Source organism: Bos indicus, chromosome 16, assembly GCF_029378745.1.
Source record: "Bos indicus isolate NIAB-ARS_2022 breed Sahiwal x Tharparkar chromosome 16, NIAB-ARS_B.indTharparkar_mat_pri_1.0, whole genome shotgun sequence".
In the NCBI taxonomy this organism is placed as follows: Eukaryota; Metazoa; Chordata; class Mammalia; order Artiodactyla; family Bovidae; genus Bos; species Bos indicus.
Genome location: NC_091775.1, coordinates 69,399,930 through 69,424,991, shown reverse-complemented (window position 1 = coordinate 69,424,991; position 25,062 = coordinate 69,399,930). Strand labels below are relative to the sequence as shown.

The 25,062-nt window shown below is 41.0% G+C and overlaps 1 protein-coding gene and 1 pseudogene across 1 annotated transcript in view; both read left to right on the top strand.

Moving 5' to 3' along the window:
• The first annotated feature begins 374 nt into the window (after positions 1-374).
• Positions 375-25,062, top strand: part of KCNK2 (potassium two pore domain channel subfamily K member 2) — a 248,124-nt gene continuing 223,436 nt past the window's right edge. The window contains exon 1 of the mRNA XM_070768586.1: positions 375-590. The gene's annotated coding sequence lies outside the window, so the exon portion shown is untranslated. The remainder of the gene's footprint in view (positions 591-25,062) is intronic.
• On the top strand, positions 13,986-24,885 carry LOC139176285 (cysteine dioxygenase type 1 pseudogene; annotated as a pseudogene).

The following is a 25,062-nucleotide window of genomic DNA, read 5'->3' as shown; positions in this document are numbered from 1 at the left end:
AAAGAACCAAATCAGTCTGGCACCCTCATGACAGTAACTGACAGGCTGACAAGCTGTGCTTTGCCTGAAAAATCTCAGAGGGCTGGGTGTGTTTTTCATACCCTGCCAGTTTTGAGCATCCACCTGACAGATGTCTGTCGGGTGGCAGCAAGAAAGAACAGCCTCGGGGAGGCCCAGTGGTGTTGCCTGGGTGTGCAGCTGGGTGTGAAAAGTGGCCTAACTTTGACTACTGCGTGATCTCATCTCTGGACCTGGAACCTAAGATATTTTCATTTCCCCAATTCTGGGAATTAGAGTCACTTTCAGAAATAGGAACATCATTGTCCCTTTATTCTAATCTGTGTGTGTGCGCGTGCTCAGTCATGTCTGACTCTTTGCGACTCCATGGACTGTAGCCCGCCAGGCTCCTCTGTCCATGAGAATTCCCTGGCAAGAAGACTGGAGCAGGTTGCTGCTTCCTACTCCAGGGGATCTTCCTGATCTTGGGGTCAAACCTGCGTCTCCTGTGTCTCCAGCATTGGCAGGCAGATTCTTTACCACTGTGCCACCTGGGAAGCACATGAAGTGAACGAAGACAGCTTATTAAAAAGGTATAGATTTGGGAATCAGATGAATAGTTTTTAGGTGAGTGAAAGTGAGCAAATATCAATGAGTCTGTGATTCTTAATCCAAAGAAGTGTGTATGGTACTTGTTTCACAGAGTTGTTGAGAATGGAGATAGTGTGCCTGGAGTTGATGAGATGTTTGTTTGTTCTCCCTGCAAATCCATATGTTGAAACTGAATCCCCAGGGTGATGGCATGAGGACTCATGGCCTTTGGAAGTGATTAGGTCATGAGGGTGGATCCCTCATGAGTGGGATAAGTGCCCTCTTAGACCTTGAAGCGTTCACTCTCCATTTCCACCCTGTGATGACAGATTGAAAAAGATGGACTGTCTATGACCCAAGAAGCTGATCCTTAACAGACACCAAATCTGCTGGTGCCCTGAACTTACTTTCCAGCCTCTAAAATTGTGGCATATAAATGTGAGTTATTTAAGCCACCCAATCTATGGTATTTTTGTTATAGCAGCCCAAATGGATTAAGACAGGGTCTATTGAGCAGTGGTTCTTAACTGGAGCAGTTTTGTATTCCCCACTATCTAGGGGCATTTGGCAGTGTCTAGGGACATTTTTGTCTGTCACAGCTAGGGAAGTTGCTACTGGCATCTAGTGGCTAGAGGGGTGCTGCTCAACATCCTGTAATGCATAGAATAGCCACCACCACCACAACCCCCTCCCTCTAAACAAGGAACTGTTCTGCTCCAAGCAGTCAGTACTGCTGAGCCTGAGAAATGCTGCTGGAGAGCAGGAGTGCTCCAGCCCTGAGCAGAAGCTCGTAGGATTAAGTCCTAGAAGGCTTGTTGTCTTGTTCTCCTTAAATAAACCCCCACTCAGAAATCATCTGACCCTTTAAACCATGCTCCTCATTTAAAAAGCATTTGGGCTTGAATCTTTTAACACCAGGTTGAACCAGAATGTTCTGTAACATATTTTAGTGACTCAGGCACGCACTCTTTCAGTGCATGAGAGAAGGGAGGATGAGACCCGTGTCATCCTCCCATAGTCTCACGGAGTCCTGCAAAATGTTTCCCTGGGCTGTCTCTCATCTTCGGTCACATTCCGTGGAGTGATGTGTGGGGTCTGCTCTCTGGCTTCTAACTTGCTGTGATTTCCGAGGCACTGTGTTGGCAGAGTTTGCTCATAACTCAGTTGTCTAGCTGTTACGGGTAACCCCCAACCCCCAAATTCACATGATGAAGTCCTAACCCCCCAGTGCCTCACAGTGTGAGTGTGTTTGGAGTTCAGGTCTTTAAAGAGGTACTCTAGGCAAAGTTAGGTCATTAGGATGAACCTTAATCTAATCTGACTGGTGTCCTTCTAAGCAGAGATGAGGACACAAGTACAGAGCAAAGACTAGCAGTTTCAGGGTCACCTTGGAACTCATTAAAAATGCAGATTCTCAAGCTCTCTCTCAAACTTACTGACTCAGAAACTGGGGAGGTGGGACACAGCAATATTTTGTTTTTAAGAAGCCCTTCAGGACATTCTGATACATATTCAAATTTGAGACTTTAGATATGGCATCTTCAATCCTTTGAGAATTCTTTTTGTTTTCAGCACAGTCTCTTTTGTCTGAAAGGACACTCTGGTATCTAAATGTTGGAATTCCTCCCCAGAGTGACATACTATTCTTTCACTAAAACACCCTTTAGCTGCTTTCCTATGGGGAGGTCATCAGTAGGTTCATAGATTTTATAATGAGAAATTCAATTCTCAATCATCCTTCCATCAAAATCAGAGCACTGGCTAGCTCATCCCCTGAAAATTCTTTTTCCCTGACCAGGCTTGTAACATATTATCCCTAGTTGCAACATTACATGCCCTTGTGTGTTATCACCAGGCTGCAAGTTCCAAATTTATGTGCTTGATGAGGAAAGGAGGAGGGGAGGGGATCTTCTCAATAGTTTTAGATAAACAGTAATATGAATAGTTTCATGTTGTAAAGCATTTTCCAATGTACAAAACTCTGTCTTTACCTCCTGAAATGTTTGTGTCCTCATCTGTACAGTAAGGATAATTATACTTAGCTAATAGGGAATTTAAAACAAGCTCATGAGTTTGGTTCCCGATTTCTCAGAAGGGAAACTGAAGTTCAGAGAAATCACATGACACAAGCTGTGAGTCCTATAAAGAGATTTTCTGATACCATCATTGCAAAAGAAGACAAACCCATTTGTTCCCACATTGTAGTTTTTTAGCACTAAATAGGAATGGTCCAACCACCAGGACTCTCAATGACACATGCCTGGGAGACAAATTATGCTTCTTACATCTTTGGTTGTTGATCCATGGCCTCACTATAAATAACTGAAATGTACAGTCCAGGGGGGCGGCTTTTAATTCTCTTCTGAAAATTTACAGAGGGGGAAGACAGAGTTCTAACGCCAGCTAATTACAGCTAGAGTCAATGGGAAAAAATGAATTGTGACAAAAGCCAACCATCAGTGGCAAGGTACTGTCAGCGGTGGGAGGACTTGGGAAGGCTGGTGATGCATGGCTGTGGAAAGCTCTGAAGATGAAGGTGGCTCTTCCCGTTACTGCTGGACACCTGCTCTAAGGAGCCTGAGGATCCGGGGGAAAAACAGGCTCTGTCCACACGTTGGAAAACTTTCTGTATTAGAATGTTGAACATTGCCTGATGCAAAAACTCTGGGGGGATGGTACAGATGATTGCCAATTCCCCCCAAAAAGAATGGAGATAGAGCCATGTGAAAGCCTTGCAGGAAACTGGAAAAACTCTGCGGAAACCTTGATGCTTGAATGAAAGAGTGTATGCATTTGTGTTTACATGTATGTGCACGCCCCCCGCCTCTCTGTTAGCCGCTCAGGTGTGTCCAACGCTTTGCGGCCCCGTGGACTGTAGCCTGCCAAGGCTCCTCTGTCCATGGGATTCTCCAGGCACGAATATTGGAGTGGGCTGCCATTCCCTTCTCCAGGGCATATACACGCCTGTGTCGTGCAAGCGCCTGGGCTTGTGTGATTGTGTGTGCATGTGCTTGTGCTTAATGTTTGTTTTTTATGCCTTTTAAAAGCCCCACAAATGTTTGCGGAGAGGATTTTAAATGATATGTAGGCATGCCAGGTTGTCTTTGAGAAAACATAAATTTCCGGGAGCCATGGAAATTGCGATGGAATTTTCCTAGATTCTCAAAAGAAGTGAGTGCCAAAATTTAAGGTATAATTAGAATATGTTAAAGTATATTCTTGGCAACCACCTACTTAATAGGTATTTTATGTCATTTTTTCCCCTCCCTTTCAAGATGAGAGTCAATTGTTGGCCACACCTTAGGATGTTGGCATAATTTGGATACATAACCTCGTTCTGACCTCCAAAAACTGCCACCTTGGCCCTTTTGTTTTTCGTTCTGAATGCATAAGTTATTGTTGCTTTTTGCAGTCTGATGATATAACTAAAGCTCCAAATAAGTCACAACAATAATAATAATACAAGAGTTGACATTTATTTTCTACTATGCACTGGGCATTGTTCTAAGATTTTATAGGTAATATCAACTTTAACTCCTACAGTTTAGGGGCAGACTGTACTTGCTTCCCTTTTTTTCTGAGTTCATTGTAATGAGGGCAGAAATAATCTTTTTAAAAGTACAAATCGAGATTGAAAGCTGACAAATAAAGGTCTGGATTTTGCCAGTGAACATATTTTGATTGGCCTGCAAAGTGTTCAGAAAAATATTATTTTCCAACATTTAAAAACTGATTGTTTCTTATAAGGGTTCATATCTCTGTCAGCTTTGAAAAAAGATCAGATATTTAACACTGCAGATATTTGACATTTCCTTCTCATAGGCCAGTGATTGGCTGGGGGTGGGTAATGATTGGATTTCCTTCTCACAGGCCAGTGATTGGCTGGGGGTGGGTAATGATTGCCAATTTAGATGAATAGTAAGTCTTCAACATTCTGCTACACAGTTATTTTATCTTCCTCTAAAATGTTGAAGTACCTAGGGCTTGATCGTTAGATCTCTTCTTTTTTCTATACTCATCACTCTGTACTCACTCCCTGGGTGATTTCATCTAATCTCATGACTTTTAATATTATTTCAATACAGATTAATCCAAAATTAATATTTTCATTACAAAATACTCTGCTTTTCAGTAAATGTCTATTAGCAGATAAATGTATAAAGAAGATGTGGTACATATATACAATGAAATATTATTCAGAATTAGTAATAAGAATAAAGGATTAAATAATGCCATTTGCAACAATGCCATGGATGGACCTAGAGATGATCATACTAAGTGAGAAAGAGAAAGACAAATACCATATGATATCACTTATAGGTAGAATCTAAAAAAAATGATACAAATGAATTTATTTACAGAACAAAAATGGATTCACAGACATAGTTTAAGAAGGGCAAAGGTGGAGAAGGATAAATGCATGCAAAATAGATCAACGGCAAGGATCTATTGTATAGCACAGTGAACTATATTCAATATCTTATAATGACCTATAATGGAAAAGAATCTGAGAAAGATTATGTATGTGTATATATATATACATATATATATATGTATGTATATATATCTGAATCACTGCATATACCTGAAAGTAATACATTGCAAATCAACTATACTTCAATTTTTAAAAAATGCAAGTCTGTTCATGGCTCTACGCTGCTTAAAATCCTCCACTGACTGCCCAGTTCACATAGAGAAAAGCCTCAGTTCAGTTCAGTTCAGTCACACAGTCATGTCTGACACTTTGCGACCCCATGGACTGCAGCACGCCAGGCCGCCCTGTCCATCACCTGCTCCCAGAGCTTGCTCAAATTCATGTCCATTGAGTAAGTGATGCCTTTCAACCATCTCATCCTCTGTTGTCGCCTTCTACTCCTGCCTTCAATCTTTCCCAGTATCAAGGTCTTTTCAAATGAGTCAGTTCTTTGCAGCAGATGGCCAAAGTATTGGAGCTTCAGATTCAGCATCAGTCCTTCCAATGAATATTCAGGACTGATTTCCTTTAGGATGGACTGGTTGGATCTCCTTTCAGTCCAAGGGACTCTCAAGAGGCTTCTCCAACACCACAGTTCAAAAGCATCAGTTCTTCACCTCTTAGCTTTCTTTATGGCCCAACTCTCACATCCATAATGACTCCTGGAAAAACCATAGCTTTGACTAGACCAACTTTTGTCAGCAAAGTAATGTCTCTGGTTTTTAATACACTGTCTAGGTTTGCTATAACTTTTCTTCCAAGGAGAAAGTGTCTTTTAATTTTATGACTGCAGTCTTTGTCTGCAGTGATTTTGGAGCCCCAAAAATAAAGTCTGTCACTATTTCCATTGTTTCTCCATCTATTTGCCATGAAGTGGTGGGACCGGATGTCATGATCTTTGTTTTTGGAGTGTTGAGTTTTAAGTCAGCTTTTTCACTCTTCTCTTTCACTTTCATCAAGAGGCTCATTAGTTCCTCTTTGCTTTTTGCCATAAAGGTGGTATCATCTGCATATCTGAAGTTATTGATATTTCTCCCAGCAATCTTGATTCCAGCTTGTACTTCATCCAGTCCAGCATTTCACATAATGTACACTGTGTATATGTTAAACAAGCAGGGCGACAATATACAGCCTTGACATACTCCCTTCCCGATTTGGATCCAGTCTATTCCATGTCTGGTTCTAACTGTTGCTTCTTGACCAGTATACAGATTTCTCAAGAGGCAGGTCAAGTGGTCTGGTATTCCCGTCTCTTTAAGAATTTTCCACAGTTTGTTGTGATCCACACAGTCAAAGGCTTTAGCATAGTCAATGAAACAGAAGTAGATGTTTTTCTGGAATTCTCTTGCTTTTTCCATGATCCAGCAGATGTTGGCAATTTGATCTCTAGGTCCTCTGCCTTTTCTAAATCCAACTCGAACATCTGGAAGTTCTCAGTTCATGTACTATTGAAGCCTTGCTTGGAGAATTTTGTGTATTACTTTGCTAGCATGTGAGATGAGTGCAGTTGTGTGGTAGTTTGAGCATTCTTTGGCATTGCCTTTTTTGGGGATTGGAATGAAAACTGACCTTTTCCAGGCCTGTGGCCACTGCTGAGTTTTCCAAATTTATTGGCATGTTGAGAGGAGCACTTTCACAGCATCATTTTTTATGATTTGAAATAGCTCAACTGGAATTCCATCACCTCCACTAGCTTTGTTCGTAGTGATGCTTTCTAAGGCCCACTTGACTTCACATTCCAGAGAAAAGCCAAAGCTGTCTTAAAGGTGTAAAAGACTTGACACAGCCCTTTGCCCTAACCTTGCACATTGCCTTCTGCGATCATTGACTCCTCACCCTCTCCCCTGTACAAGCCACTTCAGTGAACTCCTTGTTCTTCTTTAAACATGATAGATATGCCCCGTACTGGAGCCTCTTTAACTTCCTGTCTGGAACACTCTTCTCCTGGATATCTCATTTCCTTACCTCCTTCATATTCTTGCTGAAGTATCACTTTCTTACTGAGGCTTTACCTGACAACCCATCATGTATTTCATTGCGTTGCATTCCTATCCCCTCTCCTGCTTTATTTTGATCCTTTGTGAAAATTATCACCAGCTGAATTACTATATGTGTTTATTTTATTTAATTATCTCTTTCTCTTTGAATTGCAATGTTGCTTTCCAAAGGCCAAAATGTTTTTTCCATTGCTATATCCCAAGTGATACAATGGTACCTGATCCTAAGTAGGTGCTCAATGAATATCTGCTAAATAAATGAATGAATGAATAAATAACTTGGCTCCAAGTAAAATGTTTTCAAGGTGAATGGAACAGATTCAAAGGAATAGATAAAACAAGTAAGTGGCTAAAAAATACTCAAAATTGGATTAAGAAGGTATATATTTCTTTTTTCAACCTGAAATAACATTTATGTGCACTATTTGAAATGAACATTCTTACAAACCAATAGTGTAAAGGGACACAGAAAAAAATAGAGCTCTGTTTAATAATGAATTTTTAAGCATTGACTTAAAAATCATTGAAAGTTGGAGTTAATTTTAAATGGACCAGGCTTTAGCTGATACCAAATTTTAAAAGTCACAAGTTTAAGAGCCTCTTCTGTGAACATTACTTTCACCTTCTTGCACTAAGCCAATGGATTGGATCCCCCAGGAAGAGCAGCATCAACATCATTGGAACTGGTTAGACATTCAGATTCTCAGACCCCACCCCAATCTGCTGCATCAGAAAACAGATAACTAACGAGAACACGCTGTATAGCACAGGGAACTCTACTTAATGCACTCTAGTGACCAGAGTGGGAAGTCAGTCCAAAAGGGAGGGGATGTATGTGTACGTTGGGCTGATTCACTTTGCTGTACAGCAGAAACTAGCACAACAGTGTAAAGCAAATATGCTCCAATAAAAAATGAATTAAAAAAGCAAGTCCTGGGGTAGGGTTCAGAAATTTGTATTTAACAAGTCCTCCAGGTGATTCTGACGCATGTGAAAGTTTGAGAACCATGGCTGGCTATCACCCACTCTGGCTCTCCAAGGGATACACTGCTTCCCGGCCACCCTCCCAAATGGAAACTGTATTCCAGTTGCTTTCTTTGGACCACTGGCTTGGAGTGAGCTAGTGGTGTAGTTGTTAGGCCTCCTTGCCTCTCAGGCCATTTTCACTCCCTCCTCTGACAATTGAAACACGTACACACACACACACACACGCTTGGGTTATCAGACCAGACTTATTACCCATTGCACCTTCTCATTTGATATCATTTTGTCTTCTGCCTCGTGCACAAACAAGGTATGCTTTCCCTATTTCTAAAACAAAACAGGGCTTCCCTGATGGCTTAGTGGTAAAGAATGTTCCTGCCAGTGCAGGAGATGCGGGGTTGATCCTTATTGGAGAACCCACATGTCCCGGAGCAATTACGCCCATGTGCCGCAACACTGAGCCTGTGCTGTAGAGTCTGGGAGCCACAGCTACCGAAGCCCACACACTCTAGACACTGTGCTCTGCACCAAAAGCCACCACAATGAGACGCTCACACACTGCGCTGGAGAGTAGTCCCCTCTTGCCACGACTAGAGAAAAGTCTGTGCAGCAACGAAGACCCAGAATAGCCCATAAATAAAATCATAAAAAACGAAACAAACATTTGAAAATTCTCTCATGAACTTCTTTTCCCTTAAGTCATTTTCCCATTTCTCAACTTATTTTTACAGCAGAACTTAAAATGAATTCTCTAAAATTTCTCCTTTTTCTTTTGAATCCACTAAATCAGGCTTTTACTGACACCGCTTTACTAAAACTGCCTTTATCAAGGTCATCTCACTTCGCTACATCCAATGAGCAGTGTTTAGTTCTTCTCATATAGTTTGTCTTCTCTGAGTACTGACCACTTCCCTACTCCATCTATGCCCATTCTACATCTAATACCATGGCTTTAAAAACCAGTGAAGAATCTGCTTGCAATGCTAGAGGCCCGGGTTTGATCCCTGGGTCAGAAAGATCCCCTGGAAAAGGGTATGGCTACTCACTCCAGTATTCTTGCCTGGAGAATCCCATGGACAGAGGAGCCTGCAGGCTACAGTCCATGGGATAGCAAAGAGTCAGACGTGACTGAGTGACTAACACTTTCATATTCATATATTGATGACTCCCAAATTTTTATCTCCAGATCCAAATGGTACCCTAGCTCTAGAGTTCAAACCTATATCCAAATGTCTGCTTCTCTTATCCATTTTGGTGATTAACAGGCATCTTGAAATTAACGTATCCAAAACTGATTGCCTATATGATCCCTCCCAGACCTACTTCTTTACATTCTTATCTCAGTTGATTATAACTCCATTCTTCCAGTTGCTTAGACCACGATAACATTTACACTTCTTTCTCTTTCATGTCACATGTAAAGCAACAGCAAACATTGTTGGCTCCATTTTCAAAATACATCCAGAATGCTTAGATTCTTCTTCCAGAGCTCTTACACTGGTCCAAGCCACAGTCATATCCCTCCTGGATTGTGTGATGAGCTCCTAAATGGTCCGACTTCTCTTGTTCCTGGTGAGTCTATCTCAGCGCAGCGCTGGCCTGATCCTGCTAAGCCTAAGTCAGATCTCCACTCCTCTACCCAGATCCTTTCAGTGATTGCCCCACCTGGCCAGAGTGCAAAGCAGAGCACTTATGACTGAAGAGGTCCGCCGTGACCAGTCCACCATTAAGTTTTTGATCTAAATTCCTGCTCACTCTCTCCTCGGCTCCCTGGCCTTTTTGCTATTTTCGTTCTTCCTCCCTTTCTGAAAAGTTTTGTCTGTTTGGACGAACCATGCAGCACGTGGGATCTTGGTTTCCTGACCAGGGATTGAACCCGTGCCTCCTGCAGTGGGAGTGTGGAGTCTTAACCACTGGACCCCAGGAATTCCCATCTTTGCCATCTAAACACTTACCAGGCACATCCCACTTCAGGGTCTCTGCCCTGCAGTACCTGCTGCCTTCGCCTGGACTATTTCCTTGCAATTTTCTGCATTCCTCTCTCTCACATCCCCCAAGGTCACAATTCCAATGTTTCTTGTCTAACATTTTAATTCTCTCAGATAGCTTCTCTCTCCCTTCCATTTATTTATAACACAAACTTTATAACTTAGCACCATATGGCAGATGGTGTATTTTATTCATCTGTGTTGTTCATTGTCTCTCTTCCATACTAGACTATAACTTTGTGAAAGTAGAAATTTGTGTCTCTTTTGCTCTTCCCCAGCGCCTAGAGCAGTGCCTGGCATGTAGTAGACACTGAATATCTCTTTCCTGAGAAATGAGTGAACTAAAACTTAAGCTCATAATTTCAAAAAGAGCATCTGTACTCATCCACAGGCCGAAGGGATAATATAAAACTCTTGCATTTTTAATGGAAAAAAATGTATAAATATTCTTGTGATGACTTTGTTAAGGCCTGTCCCTCCTCCCACCTGATTCTGAGTAGCATGAAGACTGGAACTGAGTCTCATTTGCTCACAGTTGTCCAGGAGCAACTGTGACAACTGAGGCTTCTTCTTTGGACATAAAGTGTAATTGGAGGAGGGCACATCAGGTAATAAGATACATAATATTTTGACACAATGTTTTTAAAATGTCAAGATGTAAAAACCTGATGAATAGCATATCAAAATAGGATTAGTATTCCTGACTGTCTTTAGCTTCAGTCTCAAATTTGGCTTCACTTGGTGCTAATTTTACCTTTTTTACCTATATTTATACATATTGATTTGATTGGTTGATCAGAGCATGGCACATAGTAAGTGTCGGCTGCTTTAGTTATTAATGCCAAAGCACAAAGGAAGGTCTCTAAGAGACAGGTTTCTTATACTCTGTACCTTTGCTGGCCTTCATTTCTTTGTTCATGCTGCAAATGGTTATCAGGTGGCAAAAGGTTATGTGTGTGTGTGTGTGTGTGTGTGTATGTGTATAATGATTTATTAATTTAAACATTCCCCACACACTATAAACAGTTATTTCTGCTATCATCCCCATTTTACACATGTGGAAATTGAGGTCCAGAGAGATGAAATGACTTGGGGGCGTTCATAGTAAGTGGCAGCTCTAGGCTTGATAGTGGCAGATCTTCTGTGGATAGGAAGTCTGATAGTCTGCACGGCACCAGGATACATTTCAGGAAAAGGGAATCTAAGCAAATTCCTTTTACTCTTATAGAGCAAGTTCACACAGACACCAAAATAAATCATGAAAACCTAGGAAAAAACAGATGTCACGATGTAAACACTAGGCTAGGGAAACTAATGTGGAATTATTTTATGAAGCCTGTGAAACAAATGGAACACGTTACAAAGCAGGGTCATTAGTGTTTTTTTGTTTGTTTTTTGTTTTAAAGTACAGTTGGCTTCGAGAACCGGGGTATAGTATGGAAGAAAGAAGAGTGAAGGAAGGAGGTAAATTATCCTACCCTCTACAGTAACAGAGACGGGTTGCTCTGATAGTTTCCTTATCATTATATACCTTTTAAAATGCTTTCTCCCTGTGAGAAATAATTCATGGGGCCCTTATGGGAATGCAGGCAATCCACTAAGCTCTAAATGGTTTTGTATATAACAGGTAGGATCCCAGGTGGGGATTATGTGCTAGAGATTATTTGTAAGTCACTCATAGCAAATACCATTGGAGCCAGCCATACGAATTGGGAATAGTGCTTCAAGGCTGTTGTTGACGTTTATCATCAGAAAGATAGCTTACCATTTAAAATGTGTAAGCAGGTTTTCAGGAAATAACATTAACACATTTAAGTGAATATCATCTCTACGCCATTACTGAAAGCACCATCTCCCCTTGCTTTGTGCAAAATAGTGAACTTTTATCGCATTTGGTGAATACTGGCAGTAACATAAGTAAATCTTTGAGAAATGGGTTAAGGGTTGATAATGTGAGAGGCCTGTAGGTCTGGTCCAGGCTTCCATCAGATTACTGTTCTGGTCCCTTTTCCTAGTGTGTGTGAGGTTTGTGTGTGTGCCTTTGTGGCTCAGACGGTAAAGAATCTGCCTTATAATGCAAGAGACCCAGTTTCAGTCCCCAGGTTGGGAAGACCCTCTAGAGAAGGAAATGGCCACCACTGCAGTATTGTTGCCTGGAGAATTCCATGCACAGAGGAGCCTGGCGGACTACAGTCCACAGGGTTGCAAAGAGCTGGGCATGACTGTCCACTTTTTGTATTTGCAGGCTCTGTCTTAAACCAAGTTGCATAATATTGGGGTAGTGACATGGTTTTGAATTCCAAGTGCTTAGATGACAACTTCTGATTTCCCTCTGCCCGTCTCAAAAGTCATCAGCAAAGTGGGGTCCACCCGGACTTGAAGCCACAGGCTTCCCCTCCTGAGCTCCTAAGCTGTTCACCCTGGCAGACCAGAAAAAAATTAGAAAATAAAAGTGCAGCCGCCCCCAGGTCCGAGTGGAATTTTATATTCTGATCTGACTCCTTTTAAGAGGTGTTGAAATAAAGTCAGATTGTTTTACTTCCCTTTTACTTTTACCTGATTTTCTGGGGCTCTTTGAAGTCCCAGGGCAGACCAACAGCTTTACTTAGTTTTCTTTATGAGACCTTGTAAGTGCTGTCCTCCTGTGCCATTTTGTTTTGTGTGTTCTTGAGAGTAGGACTCATTGCTTTTTGGTGTATGTGAGGAATGATCCCTGTCCTAAATCACTGAACGCTTCATTGGAAATAAAGAAGAGTTTTAAAGCTGTGATTTCACATAAGAAGAGTCTTCTCTAGCAGCACAATTTGAAAGCATCAATTCACTACTCTACACAATATGGATGACTAGTAAGGACCTACCATATAGCACAGGGAACTCTACTTAGTCTATAAAGACCTAAATGGGAATAGAATCTAAAAAAGAGTGGATATATGTGCATGTATAAATGACTCATTTTTCTGTACAGCAAAAACTAACAGCATTGTAATTCAACTGTACCCCAGTCAAAATTTTAAAAAATAGTAGTTATTTCAAAATTTGGGGGAGGGACATAGCCCCAAAGCATCATTTTCCAATGTTAACTATAATCATTTGGTATCTCTCAGTAGGAAAAAAAGAGTCAGAGAACACTGAGACCAGACTTCTTTGATATTTCTGAAGTCAAGCACAGAGGTTTGAGGGAAAACATTGGATTTATCATACTGTTCCTATTAGGCAATATCACGATGAATTACAGTCTAATGTTACAAGAGGGCTGAAGCAATGAGTGTGGCTGCCTTGTTAAATCACTCTGCTATCAATCAGTTCTGTGACCTTCAGCAAGACACTTTGCTGGGACTTGAGCTTTCCTATTTCTCTACTTCTTTTCTTCTACCTATGCAAGAAGAAATTCAAAAGTTCACAGATAAAATTTCATTCATTTGTTCACTGAACATTGGTATTGATCATCTACTTTTGTGCCGAACTGATCACAGGGTACCAATGATTCAGCGCCAAGCAAAGCAAAACTTGGTTGTCACACTGTTGGAGTTTACATTCTAGTGGGAAGAGGTATTCAAAAATCATAAAAAGAAAAATGTATAAATATAATAACTTTAAAGAGTTAAGGGACATGCTTTGAGCCATGCAAGCATTTCAAAGGGAGAATTGAGCTAGTCTACCATGAGTATTCTATTTTATGCAAGGGATAGTTTAGGAAAAAGAAAATGTTTATGACAAGATTTTTTTCACTCAAAAACAGTCTTATTGAGTCACACAGAGGAAATCATATATCTTTATTTCATGCTATGGAGAAAAACAATTTAGTAGATTATATAAGAACTCCTTGAAGATAGAAAACCAGTTTTGTAGAGAGAAGCCAAGCTTCTAAGGACTGAGTATGGATGCACTTCTGTGTCAGTGAGCAAATGGGCTACATTTGTGAACAGGCTTGAAGGTGTAGGATAAGAAGAGGGAATGGTGAGTGGAGAGAGCAAGATGACAGACAGGAGGCAGTATGAGAGGGACCCCTATGGGGCTTCCCAGGGGGCACAGTGGTAAAGAATCCGCCTGCCAATGCAGGAAACACAAGAGACGTGGGTTCAATCCCTGGGTGAAGAAAGATCCCCTGGAGTAGGAAATGGCACCCCACCCCAGTATTCTTGCCTGTAAAATTCCACGGACAGAGGAGCCTTGTGGGCTACAGTCCATGGACTTACAAAGAGTCGCACATGACTGAGTGACTGATACTGCCCCATGCCCCCAGATCCTTTAAGTCTTAAAGCTACTCAACCCACATAGTGTTTCTACAGACATTGATATAGAGGTTGGACTTTGTGATTCTAGGTAATAGGCCAAGAAACAGAGATCCTGAACTGTGAGGAATCTGCAAAAAGTGAAGGTGGGGTCTCTCTGGGCTTCACTAAGGTTAAGTTCAATAAGATTTCTGTGAGGCAAGAGGATTCAGCAAATATCAGTGTTATACTCCATGTTCAGTTATAGGCTATATTTAATAGAAGACTGTCAAAGAGAAAATTCGCTCTGCTTTTTTGCTACTAAAATGCTATCTGTTATCTCCAGTGACTGTACTCAAATCCTCTGAGTGGGCTTCAGTTCACCTCATGATATCTTCTGTTATGTGCACATCTCTTTCTATAGACCCTGGTGGAAACCTGCTCTCTCAAGGATTTGAATGGACTTGGAAATTGGGAGAGTACCACTTTCAGGAGCATTCTTTATGGAGTGTGGGAACAGATGGATAAATTCATCCCCATGTGGATAGTTCTAAGATACATTGATATACTTTTTATAAACCCTCCTGTAAGAACAAGCCCCAGTTGTCCACAGAAGTGACCTCAAAAATTAGCTTCTCCCTCCTTTTTAACTTTCCCTCTTCCCTCTCTCCTCCTTCTAAGAATTGCTCCTCAACTGGACTACCTGGATACAAGTCCTCATATCAGGATCTGCTTTTGTAGGGACAAATGCTAAAATCTGTGCATATTTGAAAAGAAGACTATGGATGCTGCTCTCTGTTTTTCCATTCCTGGATATGTTTATGCCTTTGTGAATTCCAAAGTACTATTATTATTGCATTTTATCCTTGAAATTATTCTTAAAGTAAGAATTTTTATTATCCCCATTGTACAGGTGGAGAAATTAAGGCTCAAAGGAAAGAAGTGAAAAAGTAACTTGCTCAGTGTTGCACAGATGTCGCCCACATAGAACTAAAATTGGGTTATTCCACAGTCATTCCACACATGGAATGCCTACCGTGTGCTATGTCCCGGGCTAGCCACTGGGCCTTGCTGTTCTTTCCCCTGGGTCTCCTTTCCAGATCTCTGTAGGATCTCTCTTCTACTTGGGCTGATCTAGGCCTGATCCAGAAGAGAAAGGCACTCCCTCCAGCATCTGGAAGGACTGGTGGACAGGATGCTAAGATTGCTTTCTTCTTGAAGTTGCTCTTGTCCCAGTGGCCCAGAGATACAGTTCCTTCATCCTTCACCTCAGGGATATCTTTATGGACTTCATTTCATTCTTCACTCTCAGCCAAATGGCCCAGGACCAACAATTCTGAAAAGATTCCTCTTTGAAAAGTTTGCCTTGGTAGCTTTTCTTCCCTGATCTCTCTGCTTGGTAAGTTCTGAAAGGTTGTGATTGAAATTATTTTATAGGATTTATCTCAAGGCTGTATCGTCCATGATCTCTCCTCAGTGTTTTGAAGTGTGTTGACTCTTAGAGAGGCCTTGAATGAATATGAAATTATTCTTCCCCCACAGACAGCAATAAATCAACTACAAATGGTCTGATTTCTGAAATGATCCCTAAGGCTGACATAAGAAAAGGATACTGATCAGGATCAATAATGCTGGACTATCAATCCACAAATTAATATGCATGCCTTGATTTAGAATTGGGAAATAAGAAGGATAAAATCAAGATCATTTAAACATCTGTATTGTTTTGCTATATATATTATAAAAGTATACTGCAAATGGCATTAGAAGTTTGCCTTATTTTCTACCCAACATGAAATAAAATAGCACACACCAAAAAACTGTCAAATGGACATTAATCTTAAAATATGCCTCTGCTATTAGCAGAGCAACTAAAACAGATTTTTGGTTTCAGCCTTCATAGCATTTAAGAGAGAAGTATTTTAAGCTGAACGATGTCTAAAGCTAAAAGTCTTCATGGTACTTATTTCATTTATATAGAATTTTGAGAGTCTGAAACCCCACTTTCCTAAAGGAATGATCATTTTCCAAAATTTATAGCTGCTATTTTACAAAGTTCATATTTATTATTTTGTGTAAAGCTTTTTTTTTCCCACTAGCAAAGAACAAAACAACACCATAAAGAGCAAACACAAATTCTAAGGTTTATAAATTCTTTATGACTTAAATATCTTATGTCATAATGTCTCCATAGAGTACTTAGGGATTTTATGTGGTATGGAATTTTATATGGAATAATAAAAGGAAATAAATTATCATAGGTTGTAATTTTTCATATATATCTATATATTTATATATCAAACTGTATTTGTGTATATATATATATATATATAGTATATATAGGTATATATAAAATTATGCACATATATACATGCACAGATGTCTTCCCCTGGATTCCCTTGAAAACTGAATGTAACAAAAGGCTGTGGTACTAATGTGTTTTTGGAAAGAGGACTCCAGGGTAAGGACTTCCTTGGTGGTCCAGTGGTTAAGAATCTGCCTTCCAATGCAAGGGATGCAGGTTCAAGTCCTGGTCAGGGAACTTACATTCTCACATGCCTTGAGGCAGCTGAGCCCATGCACCACAACTATTGAGCTCACATACCCCCACTAGATAGCCCGCATTCCACAGTCTTCAGAGCCCACGTGTTCTGCAGCTCATGCACCTAAGCTAAGACCCAGTGCAGCCCCAAATAAATGAATAAATAAATATTAAAAAAAAAAAAAAGAATTCCAAGTTAACAAGAGTGAAGAAAAGGGCAAGTGCAGCAGTGAACAGTGGGAAGCACATCCAAGCTGACATGTTGTCATACTGACCACTGCGTCACAGAGAGCCGCAGTGAGACGTAGCCGTGCCATCAGCTGGGCTCTCTTTCATCTTCTGTTTCTTGTTGGTCACAGTTGGACTCGTGAGAGTTGATTCACATACACTTAGAAAGTTCTGTCACCTGGTCCCTTCAGCAGCTTTGGGGAAGCCATCACACTCTATGCAACGCTTGGAGTGGAATTTTATATGGAATAGTAAAAGGAAATAAATTATCATAGGTCGTAACGCCATCACACTCTATGCGTGCTTCTAGAAATGGTGAAAGGAACCAGGGGCTCCATATATTTTTGCTTGTTTGGCCTCAGGTATAAAATCACACATCAAACCCACAAGTAGCTCTCAGGGTCAGAAACTGGATGGAGGAAGTTGCTGAGGGCCTGGGAGTCAGCTGAGGTCAAGAGAATACAGATAGGAGGATAAAATGTGAGAATATAATATCAGCTAGTCAATCTCAGAGGCAGCAGTAGTACCAGCATAATATATAATGCATCCTCAAATCTCTGCACTAAAGAAAGAGAAAGAAGTATGTATAAGCTTGTACAGAATACAATATGAAAATATGCCAAACTTTGGAATGGGTGTTTATATTTCCTGAGATCCAAGTTAAAAGTCTGAAAACAGAGGAATGAAGATTTATTTGGGAGACTTGGCTTAGGAAGCTAAAGAAAACCATCTTTATCTGTCATCCTCTCTTTCACCCCTTGGATTAACCACTTGCAGTAAAAATTTGTCTTGAAATAGACAGGATAGTCTTCCAAACAATGCCAAGAATTGGATGCGTAGTAAGAGCTATCTCACAGAGAAGAAATAGATCTTTGGATTTTAAACAGCTTCCCCCTAGGCTGCCTGTAAACAAAAAGAGGTAGGAAGCCAACAATACAAGTGGAGAAGCTGAATCAATAAACTTGAAATTAAAAAAAACGGCAGTGTGAGTAACAATCTTTCAGATAAACAAGGCTGAGAATTATAAGTGCTTAATTTATATGTATTTCCTAGGTACTGTAGGAAGAGATCGAAAACATGTGTTCTAGAAATCAACAAGGTAAGGGTTCAAAATATTAGACCAATACTTTTATAAACAGAAAGTCTTTATGTAGTAAAGTGTCACGAGCAAGTTGATTTTAAAAATACCTAAGGGGCAGGTTTGGTCCCTATATGTGTGCGTAGTGCATACCCAGATCTACCACAGTGGATGTCATACTGTGGCACTCGGGCATCTAGGGCTTTTGGGTCTGTGTGTAACTGTCTAGCTAGCAGCTAGGGACACTGCCCTCCCTACCCCGTCCTTAGCTCGCTCAGCTCCCCCATTGCAGCCCAGCAGAGAGACAGTTCAGCAAGGGATGGAGCAGGCAGACTGAGGTGCTAAAGCCACACGCCCTGCCCGGGCCAATCTGATCGGCATCCCATGCCAGCACTTCGCAGGTGAGCAGGTCAGTGTGGAGGACATTCGGGCAGTCTTGGAAGCCTATGAGAGCAAACCCCTCTGAGTGGGCAGTGTGTGCCAAGTTAGACCAGTACAAGTGTACCTGAAACCTGGAGAATCAGGAAATGGAAAATTTAATCTCATGATTCTATGGGGGAAAGACATGGCAACAGTATCCATGATCGCACCGATTCCCACGGCTTTCTGAATATGCTGCAGGGAAATCCAAAAGAGACATTATTCTTCAAACTTCAGGAAGTTTGAACGAATCTTGAGGGAAAACCAGTGTGCCTACATCAACAATTCCATTGGCTTACATCGAGTACAGAATATCAGCCATACAGAACCTGCCCTGAGCCTTCACTTGAACAGTTCACCTCACCGACTCGATGGACATGAGTTTGGGTGAACTCCGGGAGTTGGTGATGGACAGGGAGGCCTGGTGTGCTGCAATTCATGGGGCTGCAAAGAGTCGGACATGACTGAGCGACTGAACTGAACTGATGCCTTTGATCAAAGAACAGGATGTAAAACAGTCACCCTGACATACCATAGCAACTCTGGAATCAGGACTCCACTTGCAACTTCAGGACCACTGGAGGACAACTAAGGAACACCAAACCCTCAGAGGTCTTACTTTAAGTTCTAGGAAAAGTTTTGCCTTGGAAAAGGTCTCCCACCATTGGCTGTCCAGTATACTACTCCTTGGAAGGAAAGTTATGACCAACCTAAATAGCATATTCAAAAGCAGAGACATTACTTTGCCAACAAAGGTCCGTCTGGTCAAGGCTATGGTTTTTCCTGTGGTCATGTATGGATGTGAGAGTTGGACTGTGAAGAAAGCTGAGCACTGAAGAATTGATGCTTTTGAACTGTGGTGTTGGAGAAGACTCTTGGGAGTCCCTTGGACTGCAAGGAGATCCAACCAGTCCATTCTAAAGGAGATCAGTCCTGGGTGTTCTTTGGAAGGACTGATGCTAAAGCTGAAACTCCAATATTTGGCCACCTCATGCAAAAAGTTGACTCATTGGAAAAGACTCTGATGCTGGGAGGAATTGGGGGCAAGAGGAGAAGGAGACGACAGAGGATGAGATGGCTGGATGGCATCACCTACTCGATGGACAAGAGTTTGGATGAACTCTGGGAGTTGGTGATGGACAGGCAGGCCTGGTGTGCTGCGATTCATGGGGTCCAAAGAGTTGGACACGACTGAGCGACTGAACTGAACTGAACGAATATACTTTACAAGGCCAATGCTTAGATCATTAATACTATAAAACAGATGTTAATTATAAGGCATTAAGTAAGCAAATAGTGCCCTAAGCTGCTATAGAAGAAAAAAATCCCACTAAAGATAAAAAGGCTTGTGATTTTAAAATACTAAATCAGGTGCAACACTGCTTTTACTCAAAACCCACTGGAACCATACTGTGAATGTCAATGAAGGTTTTCATAGTTTTTGGAAACACTTTCTCTGAATTGTAATTAGAAATAAATAAATGTAATACAAGACACCAAACCACCTGTCTAGTTACTTGAAGGACTAAATGTAGATGTCTTCAATATACTTTGTATGTTGTTAATATTTGAAGAGAATTCTTTACATCTGTGCATTTTAGTTTTACAATATTATTTTACAAATACCTGTTCTTTAAATAATAGAGTATTGTAGATAGAGAAACTTAAGGCACATTGCCATTTGGTAATGAAATGAAGGGCAAAAGATTTAGAAAACTACATGTACCCAAACCCACAACAAACCAAAATTAGAAACTCATATCTATTTTGTGTCCAGTGGTCAAACTTTGTACTGCTGCTAGAATTGCCAAATAATTTTAATAAAATGGATTTAAAGATAAAAATAAGGGGCAATTAACTTTGGGGTGGGAGAAGGCAATGACACCCCACTCCAGTACTCTTGCCTGGAAAATACCATGGATGGAGGAGCCTGGTGGGCTACAGTCCATGGGGTCGCTAAGAGTCGGACACAACTAAGCGACTTCACTTTCACTTTTCACTTGCATGCATTGGAGAAGGCAATGGCACCGCACTCCAGTGTTCTTGCCTGGAGAATCCCAGGGACAAGGCAGCCTCATGGGCTGCTGTCTATGGGGTCACACAGAGTCAGACACATGATTGAAGCAACTTAGCAGCAACTTTGGTGTGGGATTCTAGAAGTACCCATTAGAATTCTAGATAAAGAACACAAAAATGCAAACTCTTGAAATGCAAAAGCTTTCAGGAGATAAAAATGTCTTTGTGGTGGTTGGTGGTTTTTTTTGCTAAATCGTATCTAAGTCTTGCGACCCCACAGAATGTAGCCTGCCACGTTCCTCTGACCATGGGATTTCCCAGACAAGAATACTGGAGTGGGTTGCCATTTCCTTCTCTAGAGGATCTTCCTGACCCAGGAATTGAACCTGCATCTCCTGCATTGCAGGTGGATTCTTTACCACTGAGCCACCAGGGAAAGCCAAAAATATCTTTAGGAACCTCTTAACTATGTGTTTGATACTCTAGGACGATCTCACAGTTTTTACATTATTTATATTCTGGTGGCAAATCACTTATAATTTGTTAATGTTAAATATATATATACTCCATTTCTATGGAGCAATCTCTAACAGAAATGAAACCTCTACATCTAGAGTTTCAGACCTGTAGGCAAATCATGCCTACTGATGTTTTTCAAAATATTTTCAAAATTAGGAAAAAATTATTGTAAAATTTTACTCTCTGGCCATACCAAGTGCTCAATCGTTCACAGCTGATACTGGCTGGAGATAAGTGTAGCAAGTGTGCCCTTGACACTGGTGCTCTTCTGTTACCTCATTTTCATGACTATTCTGTTGAATAAACTTCATTGTCTCCTGTAGATGATCACATCTGTAACTGTTCTCCTCCTCAAACAACCACCTTGAAGGAAATGAATCCAGAGAGATTTCCCCCGAGTGTTCATCTTTGTAACTGTTCGTGCTTGCTAGCTTGGTTCCGCGTGGTTGGTGGCTTCCTCTGGCTCTCGCGCGTTCCTCGTTGCCGTCTCTGGCCGTCCCGCCAACTTCGTCTCTCTCACGGGCGCCATTTTGGGGCGTTGCCTGTGCATTCTGAGCGCACTTTCCACCCACTTCAGTTTGGGATTTGGTTTTCATCCTCTCTCTTGGTACTGAAAGCTATTCTAGTCTCACAGGTTGGTGCATCCCAATGTTGCGTGTGTGTGCTCACTCAGTCGTGTCCAACACTTTGCAACCCTGTAGACTACTGTTCATGGGATTGTCCTGGCAAGAATACTGGAGTGGGTTGCCATTTCCTCCTCTAGTGGATCTTGCAGATCCAAGGATCAAACCCACATCTCCTGAGGTTCCTCCATTGGCAAGCAGAGCCTTTACCCCTGAGGCACCTAGAAAGCCGAAATTGTTGTGGATTCATCCAAGTGACTGAATATGACTGACTTCTTATTTTCGGTATGCCTGTGGTAGAAAGGTTGTATGAATGGCCCCAGCTTTCCACGCCTCTGTATCCACATCTTTTGGTACTGAATCTCTGCCACCTCCAAAAACACACACTGACTCTGGGCTCGGCAAGTTGACCCAAATAGAGACGTTAAAATGCACATGTTCATTTACACTTCCGCTCTTGTTTTGATTGACTGGAGAACATATGTCAGCTGGCCAGAGAGTTCCTGAGCTCACTTATTGAAGGATTATGAAAAACAGGTACAAGTGAAGACACAAGAGTTCAGTTTTCCCAGCTATTGAGTTCTATGAGTCTATTCTAGATCAGCTTGCAAAGAGCTAACCTCCCAAACATAATAAAGATCACAGAGTCACCTACTTGACATGCAGCTGTTGCCCAGATATGACCAGAATGATCATGCTGACCTGTAAAATAGTCAACAATAATAAATGTTTATTATTTTAAGCCATTGACTTTTGGAGTAGATGTGTTACATAGCAATGACTAATTGATACAGTGTCCCAGTTAGTGAGATGTCGGTTGTACTTACCATATAGTCTTCTCAAGGAAACGAACCTATAGGAAGAGCTTGGGTAGCTATACATGTAACAGTATGCCAGGAAAATATTCTTATAATATTCTGAAGTTCTCAGAAGTAAAGTAATTTAATTGAAGGGTTCCTTTGGGGTAGGTTGTTTTCATTTGGGAGAATGTGAACATGTCTCATCTAAAAATTGAACATGTTCTGGGGACATTCAAACCAATGTTTGTGTTGCAAATGGCGTTCCAAACCCATTTCCACATAGGTACGGGGATCATGGGCTGGCATACAGAAAATATTTCAAAACAAAAAATTGCATTCACTGTTACTTTGAGGTCTCTATGCAGAAATGTGATTGAAAATAAATGCATCAGTGACCTCAGAAGGTTTGGCAGTGCCTTTTAGATGCTTATCGGAGCCACACAAGTTAGGAATCTTGGATGGAAGTCTCCTAAGAATAACCATTCTCATGAAATTTCCAATCCCTCTTTTTTTTTTTTTTTTTGGCAGAATTTAAAATTCCGTGCAAATGGCTCATGTCGCAAGACTTCTGCGTGGTGCTGGCCAGCACCAGGCAGAAGGGTGGCCCAGCAATGGAAAACCAAACCAGTGTGGCTGCGTGTTTTCACGCCTTTGAAAAGGTTTGGGTTTGGCTCAAACCAAGAAAGAGCATTTGAGGTTTTTATTTTGTGCCAATTCCTTCAAATACCATTCACCTGAATCACGGAACTTTGTGCATCAGGAGGAAACAAACCATCAACCATCATTAACCACTTACTTATCTCTCAATCCCACATTAACCAACCATTCGTCACTCCCAACACGACTTTCACCAGTAGCTTTCACCCTCTCCATCCTTGGGTCACTTCATCAGCCTGCTCATTTGCAAATATATAAGGTCAGCAAATGTTCATGACTTAGGACTTTTTCATCCACTGGTCTAATTCTAAGATGCTAATTTAAAAAAATCTTAACTTCTAGACTCTAAAACCATTTACAGCTCTGAATTATGTGACATCTAATAATACGGTAATATTTGGATTTGAAATACAGAAATTCTTTCCCACAAAGTTAAAACAGGATAAGGATAATCTGATTAGTTTATTTTTCAAGTTGCCAGTGACTGGGTACTTCATCAGATTGTAGCATGAGATGGTACTAATGAAGCAAAGGTCAGGGGTCACGTCTCTGTCTGGTCCAGTTAGCATTATTATTTTTCATCTTCCCTTTCCATTCCCCTCTCTCTTGGCCAAGTCTCCTACCAGTTAGTGCAACTGTGCAAAGAGACATCCAGAAAAGAGAGCATGGAAAGGATTCAGTGGCAACTCACTCAGTTCTGAATGAAGTCAGGTTATGTGCTCTTGCCGCTTATGTGTACACGTAAGTTTGTGCCTGGCGAGGGTTGTTTTGGTATATGCAGGTATAAATGTGTGTCTGCCCAGTTTCTCTCACTCCCACATGATTTGAAAAGCGTGCATTGTTTTAGTCAGATGGAAAGATTAGGTTACCTGAATACTGGTATTTAATGTACATTATCACATTTATTATCATATCAAAACCAGATGTTTAAAATTTGGGCTAGAAATTCCATAACACGGGTTGTATTACCTCAGGGTCACCGTAGCGCCTTATGGTCACTGCTCAGCTGTATTTTGTTATGGCTCTAATACAGCAGTAATGTGTTTCCACAAGTCTTAGTCTGGTATTAGATGACATGCGGGCTAATGTTGGTGGGTTGAGCAGACTGGTAGGGGGTTATACAAACCAGAGCAATTTGCTTTCCCAACAATAAGAAAATATGTGAAGAATTATTGTTAATGGTCAAAGCCCCCCCGTCTCTCTCTCTCACTCTGGCTTTGGCTTGCTCTCTCTCCTCACCTCTCCTCTTCTCTCCTCTCTCTCACTCTGGCTTTCATTTTTTATCTTTGGTTTCTTTATTTAAAATTTGTTGTCATTTTTATTGTCTCCAAATGCCCCTCAAACTTACTCCAGAAACAGGAGCTGCCTCTAATTACTAACTGTCTTATCTCTGCAAAAGCTATTGGAAACCTTCCTCTTATTTGCCTGGCTTGCATTGCTTCTGTACTGATCACATTCAAACAAGCAAGCTCAGAAAAGTGATAGCATTCTTGATTTAAGAAATTATAATCAGCACAATTTAGATAAGGGTTTTTTTTTTAAAAAAAAAGGAAATAAAAGCCCATGTGGAACCAAGCCAACGATTCATCTGTTTGCATTAATAGGTTCCAGCTATGGTACTACAGGCACGGAAAGCCTGCTCGCCACTGCACTTAGCAAGCACATGAGCTTAAAAATAAACTTTGACAATGTAGATCTCTTTGTCCTTTCAGGAATGGAAAACATTATGTACTTCAAAGCATACTAAGCCTGATTTTAAAATATAGTTGGGATATTATTACTGTGGCAGTTGGGAGTGTCTTTAGGCTGCACACAGTACCCGATGCTTTGGGTGCAGTAGTACTTGAGCCACAGACAAATGCGAGTAAATGACTCTGGCAATTTGGATATGCTCATTCATAAGGAAGAAACTTCTGCCTTTTAAGTTCTCTGGGACA